Raw genomic sequence first — 13,510 nt, forward strand, 5'->3', positions numbered from 1 at the left:
ACTCAGATTTTCATGCTCTGCTTACAGAACCCCTGAGCTGAGAACCTGAGAGTAGATGAACATCACTATCAAGGTTAAAGATAACAGGTCTTAGACCAAAATTTATGGTTGGATTAGTATTGTCTGCTAGGTTGCCTACTTGGTAGTACCTGATATAAACTTAGCAAGGCTTGAGGTTGAAGAAGTCACATGAGAAATCAGCCCATCTATATACATAAATCAAATACTGTAATAAAAATAGAGTTCTCCTTTAGAATCAGAATGCTTTAACAGCAATGTGAAGAGTACCCAGACAGAAAAGGGGTAGTAAAAACCATTACCCATATATAGCAACTAGTTGTTCAGAAAAAAAGTCATCCGCCATTGGTTACATGGCATGCTGATGGTGACATGAAAGCACTGAAAACCTTTATGACTTCAGTTATTTATTGGTGGGTATCTCATGTATTGTACAATTATGGACTATACTGTGGTACTTTAAATTCTGGACCCATGTTATAAACATCGTCGTATCATGACCGCAAATGATTAGGATACTATGCACAAGCATTTTCGCCATGTTCGGGTGAAGAAATCACCCTGAAATCATAGTTTCCGTTCTGATCCCTCGGGTTCCATTTTAGAACGACAGCCATTTTGTGATTGCCCTCACATAGGCCCAGAACTAAAGCCAAGCATGGGTCTGAAGGACACGTACACCTTCGTTGACTCTTCGGTGACCTGGGCAAGCTGACTCCACTGCCTGAAGCCAAACCTGTTCAGCCAGTTCCTTTCCCAAGGGTCGAACGAGATTAGTATCAAGGCCCAACATATCGTAAAACCCTTTGATCACACACAAACCATGGTTAATCTTCTACACACCTGTCCCTGTTTCCTTCTTTATGACTTGCTTTACGAGGAGGAGGTGCCCGTTTATATTGGAGGTCTGTCGATATCTGATGGAAGCAATGAGCCTTGCCGGGTAATTGATTAAGGGCTGGACAATGGGCTTGTCATCATGACTTTGCTTTTTCTTTGTAGTGAAAATATGTGAATGGTTAACTGTAAAATAAGGAATGTTTGCCTAAAGCATAATATTTTGTATAAAAAGAGAAGGCTTGCTTTGTAAGTTTGAGCAGTCTCCTGAGAATATACACCGTGTTGTACTTCTAGGATACCTGTTACTGGCTGCAGCCAATAAATTCGATCTTTGACTTCACCTAGAAGACTCTGTGTTTCTGTAGTCTGAAACAGGAAGAACTCGAAGTCTTTGGGTGTGTCCCCTGGCACCGCTGGGTTCTGAAAAACCCAGTACTTCAGTTGGCGCCCAACGTAGGGCCTTTTCAGCGGTACCGGTCCAAGCCAGAGGTTTGTGAGGAGCTTCGTGTGAAAATTCTGGAGGAAGGCCGCCACTTCATCGACCCCTGTATGTCGACGTGGTCCGAAAGTCTTTGCTGCGAGGTTCCCCGCTTCCTGATGGCTACGAAGGACTGCTGCCCTGACTATCGCCCTGTTTTGGACCCTTGATGATGTGGTAGAGCGAAACGATAGACGAGTCTTCTGGTGACGTCATCGATACCTCAGTTAAGTATAAGTGGAGCGTCTCCCAGTCCTTAGTTTGGTTTTTAGTTTGGTATCCCCTTGGGATCTTTGATTTGGAACTTGCAAGTACCAAAGCCGAGGGACTTGTGTATTCACAAGACTATCGTATTCGATAATCCTTTGAAGTTTGAAGCTAGACTAGAGAGCGAAGATGCCTGGTCTTAGCAGACTTGGAAATTTGTTTTGTCTTGGTTGTAATAGGGATTCCCGATTGGAGGACTCGTGTCCGGTTCCTCCGATTGGAACTCCAACCTATGAACTATATGTGAAACATGGCATAGGCCCCCTCGCATATAATGAAGTATGGATCCGATACACCAGGAAAGATGGTGTTTTAAAGTGGCCCCAAAATGGTAGTTTTGACACAGAGATTCTGGATAATCTGGAGGTTAAACTTTTTAAGAAGAAAGCCCGGCCGGCGATGTTTGACTCCTTCCGTCTATGGTGTAAGGAAGCCAAACAGAAGGAAATTAAATTAGCAAAAAGAAATAAGAGAGAAAAGGGTATTACGGTAATGCAAGCTGCTATGCAGTTTAAAGATAATGAAGAAGAACAGATAAGTGAGCAGTTGCACAGGCAACGTAACATGGTGATCGATAAATGTTATCCAGTTTTGCCGCTTCTTCAGCAAGATGCGTCAAAAGAAATGGAGAAAGACCCTTTAATGTCACACTTGTTGAATTCACCACCCCCTTATGTGCAGAGTGCTACAGCACCTCCACAACCTTTAGTTGTGCAGCCTCCGGTTATTTTGCCTCAAGTTCTTCCACAACCACCAGCTCCTCTTCAGTTGGCTCCTACTCCTATGGTGCAGCCCCCCTCAAGGGCCGCCGACTTTGCTACCTGCTCCACCTGTACTTCCTACGACTTTGTCTGTGGAACCAATCGCCTCTTCTGGTGGTGTTCCCGATACTGCCTCTGCTTCTGCATCTGCATTTGCCTTGTTTCCCTCTGTTTTTCCTCCCGTTCTTTTGTCAACTTCTCCTTCTATGCGACAGAGAATGACTGCTACTGTTGCTAGCCTTATATCTCCTCTCTTCGGGTCCACTAGTGTGACCCCTGATTCAAGACGTAAGCAGACGTGTAGTCAACTGCCTGATTCTCGAGAGAAAGAAATGTTTGACCGAATGGCGCGTAAATGGGTTATCTACCCTTCAAGGTATGATGTGGAGTCTGTTATGGATGCCTTCCGTCAATGGGAAGCACCGAAACAGAGATACGTTTTTGAAAAGATGTGTGTTTTTCTTTGTGAGGAATTGGAGTATAATGATTTGGAAGCGAATCCACAGGAGTTGTGCCGCGTACGATTTGAATTTGAAAAGGGCACAATTGTGGGTCCCGATGTTGAGAAAGCAGTTGCGACATTGTTGTCTTTTAGGATTGAGGGTCCTTCTAAGTCATTGTTTGAACATGACCCATCTGATAAAAAGGTGAGACAATACCCTATGAGAGAAGTCCCTCCGGTATGGAAGGACGCCGTTGCGGCTGATGCCGCTCAAGGTATTGCTGCTATGCCAGCTCATTTCCAGCGTGTTTGGGTACATGTTCCTTGGAAGCGATCTGAAGTTTTAGCCCTTAAGCAGACTTTGCCTGACCCCGTAAAAATCCTGCAGGATATTATAAGGAATTAGCACAAACTGCAGACTCATGTGTTATGAATTTAGCCGACATAGACATGTTATTTGGGAATGTTGTTCCATAGCCTTTGTGGGGAGTGATTCGCAATACAGATCACGCGCAAGAGCTAGGCGACTCATGGGCTAACATTAGTGCTGCAAATGATAGACAAGTTAGTGGTGCCAAGCCTGAGCCTTTGGTAGCAGAACTTCCTGCTAGGATCATTACTTACATGAAGACTTTAATGCCTGCGATGCGTGTGAATTGGGATAAATTGTCTGCGTGTAAGCAGAAGAAAGATGAAACAGTGTCTGATTTCTTCACTAGGTTTGAGGAAACGTTTATCGACCACAGTGGTCAAGATATGAGTACAGAAGGTGGTCAACGGTTGTTTGTTGACAAGTTTGTGCACAATTGCTTCCCAAGTTGTGTAAGAAATTGAAAGATTCAGAGAGTTCTTGGGCCGTTTCCTCCTCAGCGCAAATATTGGCTACTGCACAGTACTACGAAAATAGGGATAAAGATGAGAAGGATAGAGCAGATAAGAAAACTAAAGATGTAAAGACGAAGGTTCTTTTACAACAGGCTTACCCGCCACGTGGTGGTCAGAGTAACTATCAGCAACCTCAGCAGTTTCAGAGAAACTCGCAAAGGTTCGAATTTTCTCGACCACGTGTTCCGGTAGGTTCCAATCAGTGTTCATATTGTAAAGAAGAGGGTCATTTCAAGTATAGTTGTCCTATTTTGTTACAGCGTACGAATGGTACTATTGGTGCAAAAGGTCGAGGTGTTCAACAAGCTACCAGAGGAAGAGGACGTGGAAGTAGTTCCCACCTGAACGCGCATCCCCTTCCATCTCAGAATTCAATGAATAGTTTTGACCAGCAAAATAATGCGCCTGGTAGGACGGCTCAGTACTATGCTGACGACTATTATGCGGAAGATGAGAATATGGAAGGTAATGATTGCTAGGTCAGCCATAGACAAAGAGAGGGAGTTGTTTCAGTTCCAGTAGATCAAGGTGGACCGTATGTTAAGGTAACTACATCAGGTGTGTCAGAACCTTTTCTGTTGGATACTGGTGCTGCAAAGAGTTCTATTATGCACTCAAAACTCCCTGGCACACCTTTGTCTGGCAAGATGAATGTTTCAGTAGGTTTTTCTGGCGCCCCGGTTAGGAATCCGATCTCTAGTCCTATGTCCCTTTCTGTTGGACCTTGTGAATTGGAAGCACCCCTTATCCTAACGACAGGTTGCGGTGAAAACCTGTTGGGATTGGATTTGTTGAAAAGATTGTATGCGACATTATATTGTTCTCCTTCGGGAGTACAACTTACACTGGGTAGGAAAGTGATCTCTTCAATGTATTTGTCGAAGGATAAACTCCCGACCGAATTGTCGTTTCTTCCTGATATTCTTTGGGCTACTGGTCCTAATGATGTGGGTCTTTTGGAAATACCGCCATATGTTGTGACATTGAAAGCCGATGTTAAATTGCCACGCATTCCCCAACACAAGATCTCTAGTGAAGGTGAAAAAGTGTTGCTAGCAATCATTTATGATTTAATTGAAAAAGATGTAATTGAAGAGACAAGAGGCAACGTTTGCAATAGTCCTGTTCTGCCTGTTTTCAAACGTACTGACCCTTCTCAGCCACCTGTTTACAGGTTCGTGATTGATCTTAGAGAGGTCAATAAAATAGTTGTGCCACAGTTTCCAGTTGTTCCTGATATCACTGCCCTATTAACTATGATTCCAGCTTCCGCCACCTGGTTCTCGGTGATTGACTTAAAGAATGCTTTCTTCAGCATCCCGATTGCCGAGGAGAGCAGGGATATTTTTGGTTTCAGTCTAGGAGGCCGAAGCTTCCGCTTCAAACGCGCACCTCAAGGCTACTGTGAAAGCCCATCAATATATAGTCAGGCTTTAAAAACACAGCTTGATGAAATTGTTTTACCTCATGGCGCAACCCTTATTCAGTACGTCGATGATTTGCTAATCGCTGCAGATACTGAGGAGATTTGTAAAGAAGCCACCTTGTCGTTGTTACGTCATTTGTCTGATTTGCATCACAAAGTGTCTCTTTCAAAACTGCAATATTGTCGACAAGAAGTGACCTACTTAGGTCATCTCTTATCGAAGGAGGGAAGGAAACTGACCCCAGAAAGAATTCAGGCAATTGTAAGGTTGAGTGTGCCAAGGACACAGAGAGAAGTACGTGCTTTCTTGGGCATCACATCATACTGTAGGCAGTGGATACCGAATTTCTCTTTACTGGCCAAACCTTTGGTAGCATTAACCTGTAAAGATACACCAAATCCCGTTCCATGGTCTGAAGATTGTCAGAAAAGTTTCTCCGAATTGCGTAATGCATTGTGTTCAGCTCCTGTGTTGGGTACCCCCGACTACAGTAAGCCTTTTACACTGTATGTCCATGAGAAAGAAGGTTGTGCATTGTCAGTGTTGACACAGTCTTTTGGAGACAAACAGCGTCCATGCGCGTATTTTTCGTCGACTTTGGATCCGGTAGCTAAAGCATTGCCGAGTTGCTTGAGAGCCACAGCGGCGGCAGCTGTTTCTACTCGACAGTCTGCTGGATTAGTAATGAATAACATGTTGATTGTGATGGTTCCACATGCAGTGGACACGTTGTTAAACAGGACCAAGACACAGCACTTAACTAGCGCTCGATTGTCAGGTTATGAGTTGACACTGTTAGCGAGTCATGTGCACATAAAGAGATGCAGTACATTAAATCCAGCCACGTTATTGCCGATTCCAGTAGAGACAGATGATGTTGAACAGCATGATTGTTTTCTCAGGACAGAAGAAGAAACAAAAGGGAGAGTGGATCTTAAAGATACTCCTCTTGTAGAGTGTGATGGTTCCTTATGGGTGGATGGTTCATGTTTCAAAATTGCGAATGGTAACACGACAGCAGCATATGCTGTCACGACGTTGCATACGATTGTTGAAGCTGCACGTATACCACATAATTCAGCTCAAGCAGCAGAGTTAATTGCACTTACAAGAGCGTGTGTGTTATCGAAAGGAATGAAAGTGACCATATATACTGACAGCCAGTATGCGTTTGGTGTGGCTCATAGTTTTGGACGATTGTGGAAAGAACGTGGGTTCCTGACTTCACATGGAACTAAAATACAGCATGGTCCGTTGGTGAATGAGCTCCTTGAGTCACTGACTTTGCCACTACAAGTCGCGATTGTGAAGTGCAGTGCACACAAGAAGGTTACCGATGATGTTGGTCGTGGCAATGCATTTGCTGACGAAATCGCTAAAGAAACAGCAAAGGATGTGAAGAATCGAATGTATGTTGCTGGCCCTGCAAGATGGGTTGGTGGTGTTGGAATGTGTGAAGACACGATAGAGTGTGTGAAGTCCCTTCAAGCCGAAGCTTCAGAGAAAGAATTGAGTATGTGGAGAGAAAGTACGGGTAAATTGGATAAAAATGGTTGTTGGATTGACTTATCAGAACATCAGCGATGGTTGTTACCCGATGCGTATGTGCTTGCAGTGGTGACAATGGCCCATGGGATGGCCCATATCAGTGTGAAAGGGATTTGTAAGTTGTTGGCTCCAGTATGGCAAAATGCTGGAATTCCTAAATGTGCAGAGAACGTGGTCAAAAATTGCATGGTGTGTCTGAAATACAATCCTGGTAAGGGAACCCCAACTCCAGCTGGTCATTTCGCGCCTCCAACGTACCCGTTCGAGGTTTTGCAGCTACATTTTATCCACATGGAAAGATGCAACAATTTGAAATACGTACTCGTTGTTGTTTGTGCCTTTTCAAGGTGGGTAGAAGCATATCCCTTAAAAGACAACACTGCCTTATCCACAGCTAAAGCCCTTGTCAAAGAATTCTTCCCCAGATTTGGAATGCCGAGAATGGTCTGGAGTGATAATGGGAGTGAATTTGTGGGTCGTGTGATGAAGAAAGTATGAGAAGGGCTAGGTATTCAGCAGAAATTTCACGCTGCAAATCACCCCCAATCAGCTGGACTAGTAGAGTGCTATAATGGCACGTTAAAATTGAAACTGGCCAAGATTCAAGCGAGCTCTGGTCTTAAATGGCCTGACGCCCTGCCTTTAGCACTCCTATCAACGAGAATGACTGTGCATTCGCGAGTGGGACTTAGTCCTTATGAAATTGTGTTCGGCCGCCCGGCCAACATATGGGGAGTGCCAAGGCCGACAAAATTCAGTGAGATCGAACACCCCGTATTACTTGATTATCTGTATGAATTGACGGCTAAATTGCGTGTTTTACACCAACAGGTGCATGATACTCTGCCTCAGGTCTCTGAAGTTCCAGGACATCCTATCAATCCTGGATCATGGGTGCTGGTCAAAAACTTCAAGAGGACAAAGAATGATGAGCCCCGTTGGACCGGCCCCCACCTCGTCCTTCTCTCAACGAGATCGGCTGTTCGAGTAAAAGGGAAAAAGAACTGGATCCACGGCGTTCACTGCAAGAGGGTCCCTTTGCCTTTGCCCTACGACCAGTGGGTCCAGGAGGGAATCGCTGACTCCGAGACTGAGATTGTGCCTCGTTTTCTGCCTTTTAGCAATGCACGTGTAAAAGGAACAATTTCTGAGAAAGAAAGTGACAACGTTTTGCAAGAAGCTGTGCCACCGTCAATTCGATCAGACACTACAGAGCCTGAACTCTTGTTCCAGGACCAGACAGCACCTGGAAAGAGTCGCTATAATTTGAGGCCGAGAACTATGGACAAATAAAAATTCTTTTTCTTTGCTATTTTTGAAAGTGCAGATCTCTCATCTGAGAAACTTGCTTATTTTTGTTTTTCGAACCGCCATCCGGCTTCAGCTGCAGGGTCGTCGTTGCCCAAGTCTTTGGAGTGCAGCTGAAGATGTTAGGTCGACAGTTCTGGTCGGTCTAAGGGAGTTGCCCTGGACTGACAGAAGCATTCCTTAGCATAGAACACCCTACCACCACGAGCAGTGATTAGAGAGGATGGAGTTTTTCGAGAATGAGAGACCTGCCAAACAGATGGATTTCAAAGCCAGAATGTGTATAATGATGACAAAGAAACAATTTTTGATATTATGTATTTTTATGTTGCTTAGCGTAATGACGTTTTTAATAGGAAACGTTTTATTCTCTTTTCAAGTGACGTTTGCACCCACTGCACAGCCCATACCTCCTTCTACTGTTTCCTCGCATTCTTTTCACCCTCTGCCTGAACACGAATCTGCTAGAAGATTAGAATTCATCAATAATTCATTCATTCAGCTTTTACACCAACACCAATGAGTAGTGAACACAACTAACTGTTGGGTGTGTGGTCTTATGCCTCATACTACTGAAAAAGGTATCCCTTATCTGGACCTACCTTTCAGTCATAATGGTTCTGTGTGGGCATATAGAACGATATTCATATACGCCCATGAAGCCAACCCCCTACGTTCTGTGAAAGATAATGCTAAGAATAGTGCTCTAGTTAAGGGTATAGTAGATATGATTAAGGAAGACATTTCCTATGAGACTATCCCGAGAGATGAGACACTAGCATATATTGGATGGAACATAACAGGATATGGAGCTGCTCTGAGTGAGAACCAGCGAGCAAGGAGATCCTCCCCGATTTGGATTGTACCCCATCAGGGTCACCTATGTCTGCAAGGTAATGGCAAGAATCCCAGAGCTCAGTTAGGGAGAAGTATCTGTACTGAAACATATCTCTTTGCGTCTCAGACTTCCCCTTCGTTCTTAGCAGCTAAGGGTACCTATTTCATCTGCCATAATAGAGCCTATACATGGTTGCCCCCTGACTTCTCGGGCACATGTTTTGTTTCGTTCCTGTTGCCTCCCACCTACATGGCCGCGGCAGATTACCATAAGACAAGGATAGTTAGAGGTGTCATCAGTCAAGATGACACTGCAGGACAAGAGTTTGGAGATTTCGTGAAGGGTTCTCTGCCGTTTTGGGGTCCTATGGTTAACAGCAGGAACATAAGGCAATTGACAAGGGTGGTTGAATCCACGGTAGTTGAAACCGCCGGTGCCCTTAGTAATTTGACTGCTGAGCTCCAGTCGGATCGCCTTATGACTCTTCAGAACAGGGTCGCATTAGACGTCATACTTGCAGACCGAGGTGGGGTATGTACAGTGATCCAATCAAGTTGCTGTGTTTTCATTCCAGATAATGCTCCGACAGTTTACCAGGCCATTTCCAAACTGCATAAGATCTCCGAATCTATTCACGTGGATAAAGGAGATTGGTCATTGATGGGGTGGTTCTGGGAACTGATATCCACCTGGGGATGGAAAATTCTGATATTCATTGGGATGATCTTAGCCATTCTTTTCCTGTTCTGTCTGTGTGTACAGTGTGCTCCTGTAATATGTGGCCTCTGTGCTACATCGTGTGTAGGGAAACCTGTATCAAGGGACGAGCTAAGTAATAGGATGATGCTACAGCAACATCGCAACGACTTTATGAATATAGACTTGGACTCAGACCTAGACTCAGACTAACGTGATTATAGGTTAATTGCCTATGTAAGGGCAACAGGAGGGTCTGTGGTACTTTAAATTCTGGACCCATGTTATAAACATCGTCGTATCATGACGATTTTGGTATCAGCAGACCGCAAATGATTAGGATACTATGCACAAGCATTTTCGCCATTGTTCGGGTGAAGAAATCACCCTGAAATCATAGTTTCCGTTCTGATCCCTCAGGTTCCATTTTAGAACGACAGCCATTTTGTGATTGCCCTCACATAGGCCCAGAACTAAAGCCAAGCATGGGTCTGAAGGACACATACACCTTCGTTGACTCTTCGGTGACCTGGGCAAGCTGACTCCACTGCCTGAAGCCAAACCTGTTCGGCCAGTTCCTTTCCCAGGGGTCGAACGAGATTAGTATCAAGGCCCAACATATCGTAAAACCCTTTGATCACACACAAACCATGGTTAATCTTCTACACACCTGTCCCTGTTTCCTTCTTTATGACTTGCTTTACGAGGAGGAGGTGCCCGTTTATATTGGAGGTCTGTCGATATCTGATGGAAGCAATGAGCCTTGCCGGGTAATTGATTAAGGGCTGCACAATGGGCTTGTCATCATGACTTTGCTTTTTCTTTGTAGTGAAAATATGTGAATGGTTAACTGTAAAATAAGGAATGTTTGCCTAAAGCATAATATTTTGTATAAAAAGAGAAGGCTGGCTTTGTAAGTTTGAGCAGTCTCCTGAGAATATACACCGTGTTGTACTTCTAGGATACCTGTTACTGGCTGCAGCCAATAAATTCGATCTTTGACTTCACCTAGAAGACTCTGTGTTTCTGTAGTCTGAAACAGGAAGAACTCGAAGTCTTTGGGTGTGTCCCCTGGCACCGCTGGGTTCTGAAAAACCCAGTACTTCAGTACAATCTTTTGTACTAACTGTGCTAATTTTCCAAAAACACGAGTCTGTTCTCTACTTCGTGGAGAACATAATCTTCTGAACTATGTCTTTTACTCTAGGTCGATAATGATGTTTTTGCTAACCAGTGTATGATCTGGGTCCTGTCATTATTCTAATCCATATTTTAGGGAATGAGCAAATATGCTACACAGTCTATAAAAGTCTTGCACAACCCATATTATCAGCACTGGCAACCCATTGAGGATTTTAGTGGCACCTTGTGTCAGACATCACTTTGCCTGAACTGTTCAATAACCATGCCAAAATATCCCATCATTATGACCAATTGTAACAGGATGATACTCCAATGGTGTGAAAAAACATTCTGCCATTGGCTAGGTATGTGTAGTATCTACCAATTGCCAGACTGGTCTATGTACACTGGTGCTAACTCACATTATATTATCTACTGGCGATCACCAGTAGGTAGTTATAGTTAGGACCATGTTTCTATAGAAAAAGTATTTTTTGACTTGGCTATAACTTTGACAAATCATCAGAAAGGGAGTTAAAGGGAGTTCCCTCAGTTACAGGAGAGTTGCAGTTTGAAGGCCTCACCTCTCTTAGGCCGTAATACTAGTAGTGTACTGAGAGTTTTGGGGTGATCTTTCGAACGGGGGCCAAGAAAAAGGGAGGGGGGTCATAAAAAGCGCATATCCCATGTTAAATCCCATAGAAGATTTTAACACGACTACAGCCCGAACAGCTTGACAGAATTACACCGAATTTGGCAGAAGGGTAGCTATAGGTTCGCAGATCACCCTTTCAGTTATCTGGTGTAAATCCGTTCAGTAGTTTGCGTGAAATTAAGGAAATCCAAATTTATATATCTATGATCGGGAAGCCTTTGCGAGTAATGAGGAGCTCATGCAGAGATCTGCAGAGCTCTGATTAGCTGCCAACACTTCAACCAGGAAGAGTTGGCACCCATCTTAGAACTCAGCTTCAGCCAACTCCCAAAAACAAATGCAGAAAAAGAGAATTGGGAGTAGGGTAGGAATACCCAAACCCCACAGCCTTCGTCCTGAGGGACACCAGCAGGGTAAAAAAGCATTTGTTTTAAAAACATTCACAGCAAAATTTGTGAATATTGATGTGAATAAAAAAAATAAAAACAAGAGATGTCTCCTGCACTTGCTTTTAATATTGCCCCCGGGTGGGCCAGGTCCCGGGAGCATTTGTAGATTAATTAATATGGAGGGGTGGCACACCCCCTCCTAGGGCTTCCTTATGGCCCATGAACAACCACCTCTCGGGGCTCATGTTTAAATTATTGCAAGGGGGCTGCAAGGACCCCCCTGGCCACGGGGACTACCACCTCCCCAGGGCTAATAGCAATATTAAGGGGGGTCCACGTGGACCCCCAGTCCCGTAGACTACCACCTCCCTGGGGCTTTTTTGTTTGTTTGTTTTTAGGACGAGGGGGGCCTTCCCCCCTCCGAGCCATTCTCAGCCCTGGAGATCACCACCTCCTAGAGCGTCCTGTGCACAAGAAAGGAGGGGGCCATGCAGCCACCCTCATGCAACCATATATGGCTCTTGCGACCGCCACCCCCAGGGCTGGCTCTTGTTATGCCCTGGGGGTGCCCACCCCTGGGACATACAAAAAGTTCTGTTGGGTGGCACAATTCTTTACCAAGAATTGTGAGAAATGTTGACCTTTCAACATTAATCTAAGGGGTTGTGAAAAGATCCCTTCCAGAAAGAATATTGACTTCTTTTAGAGAGATAAATATTCAAAACTGAGTAAAACCACAAACAGGACACAAAAAAGCAGCTTTTCAATTCAATATATTCATTGTCACATATCTAGCATTCTTCGACTTTTTTGTTTTTTATAAATGAGGAAAGTTGAAAGTCATCCATATAATTGTGTCATGCTTCATCATTGGAAACCTCTCCCCATGCTGGTAGGACAGTGCCTCCAGATGGACTTGACCTCTTGCTGAACTCGGAGTGGCGTGGCATTCAGTGTCTCTTGTATGCCCACATCACAATAAGTTCAAGTGTATTTGCTTAGAGTAGGTGATGTAAAAGTATTCCTTTTGTCTTAGTAGGCTAATGGTTTATTGTTTCACCTCAGGTAGGACTCACCTGAGTATAATATTAATTGCTTAAAGTTTCCTTTTCCTCTTCCTCACATCACAACACTTAGGCATACTCGTTAGGAGGTAGCTAGGGATCATTTGCCCTGAAGAATGCCCCAGACCCGTTACGACTATCCATTGCGGGCTGAAACATGTTGGTCTAGCTACCAAGATGATGTGATTCATTGTTCTCAATAACTATCCCACTCATCTTTAATCTTACCTGTGGTCTCCATTCAATAAAGGCATTTTACCAGGGAACTGTTAGGTATTTTTAACTCACTGATCTGGATCCCGTTCTTATCCAGTAGTTTTTTTACCTAAGAACTTCCTCCTACTCCGAGTCCTACAGGAGGTTAGGAGGTAGGACTGTCCTACCAAAGTGGGGAGAGGTTGCTGATGATGAAGCATGACACAATTATGTGTGTGAGGCTTCCTTTTCCATAAGAATGACCTTCCCCTTCATCCACAATTGTACATGGATTCTGTGAATCTCCACTTTTGACTTACATCTGTTTGTTCTGAGGGAGCAATACTGCATTCTATCTACAGTGGCCACCCTTTGTTGTGATAGCTGGGAAAAGCCTACAGTCATTCCACACCATTTACCGGTCAGGGCATGTTCAGGCATTCCCCCACTAAGCTATCTGTACCTGGCAAACACATGTCTGGAAACAGATGGTGCCTCGGCACAAAAGCATTACAAGACCATACAATTGGTGAACATGTGCTATACAAAAACTTTGTCACCTCATTAAACAAACTTT

General features: G+C 44.2%; 1 protein-coding gene across 3 annotated transcripts in view; it reads right to left on the reverse strand.

Moving 5' to 3' along the window:
• The window catches only part of ITPRID1 (ITPR interacting domain containing 1), a 607,194-nt gene that overhangs the window by 147,463 nt on the left and 446,221 nt on the right, over positions 1-13,510 (reverse strand). The window lies entirely within an intron of this gene.

Source organism: Triturus cristatus, chromosome 5_2 (assembly GCF_964204655.1).
Source record: "Triturus cristatus chromosome 5_2, aTriCri1.1, whole genome shotgun sequence".
Classification (NCBI taxonomy): domain Eukaryota; kingdom Metazoa; phylum Chordata; class Amphibia; order Caudata; family Salamandridae; genus Triturus; species Triturus cristatus.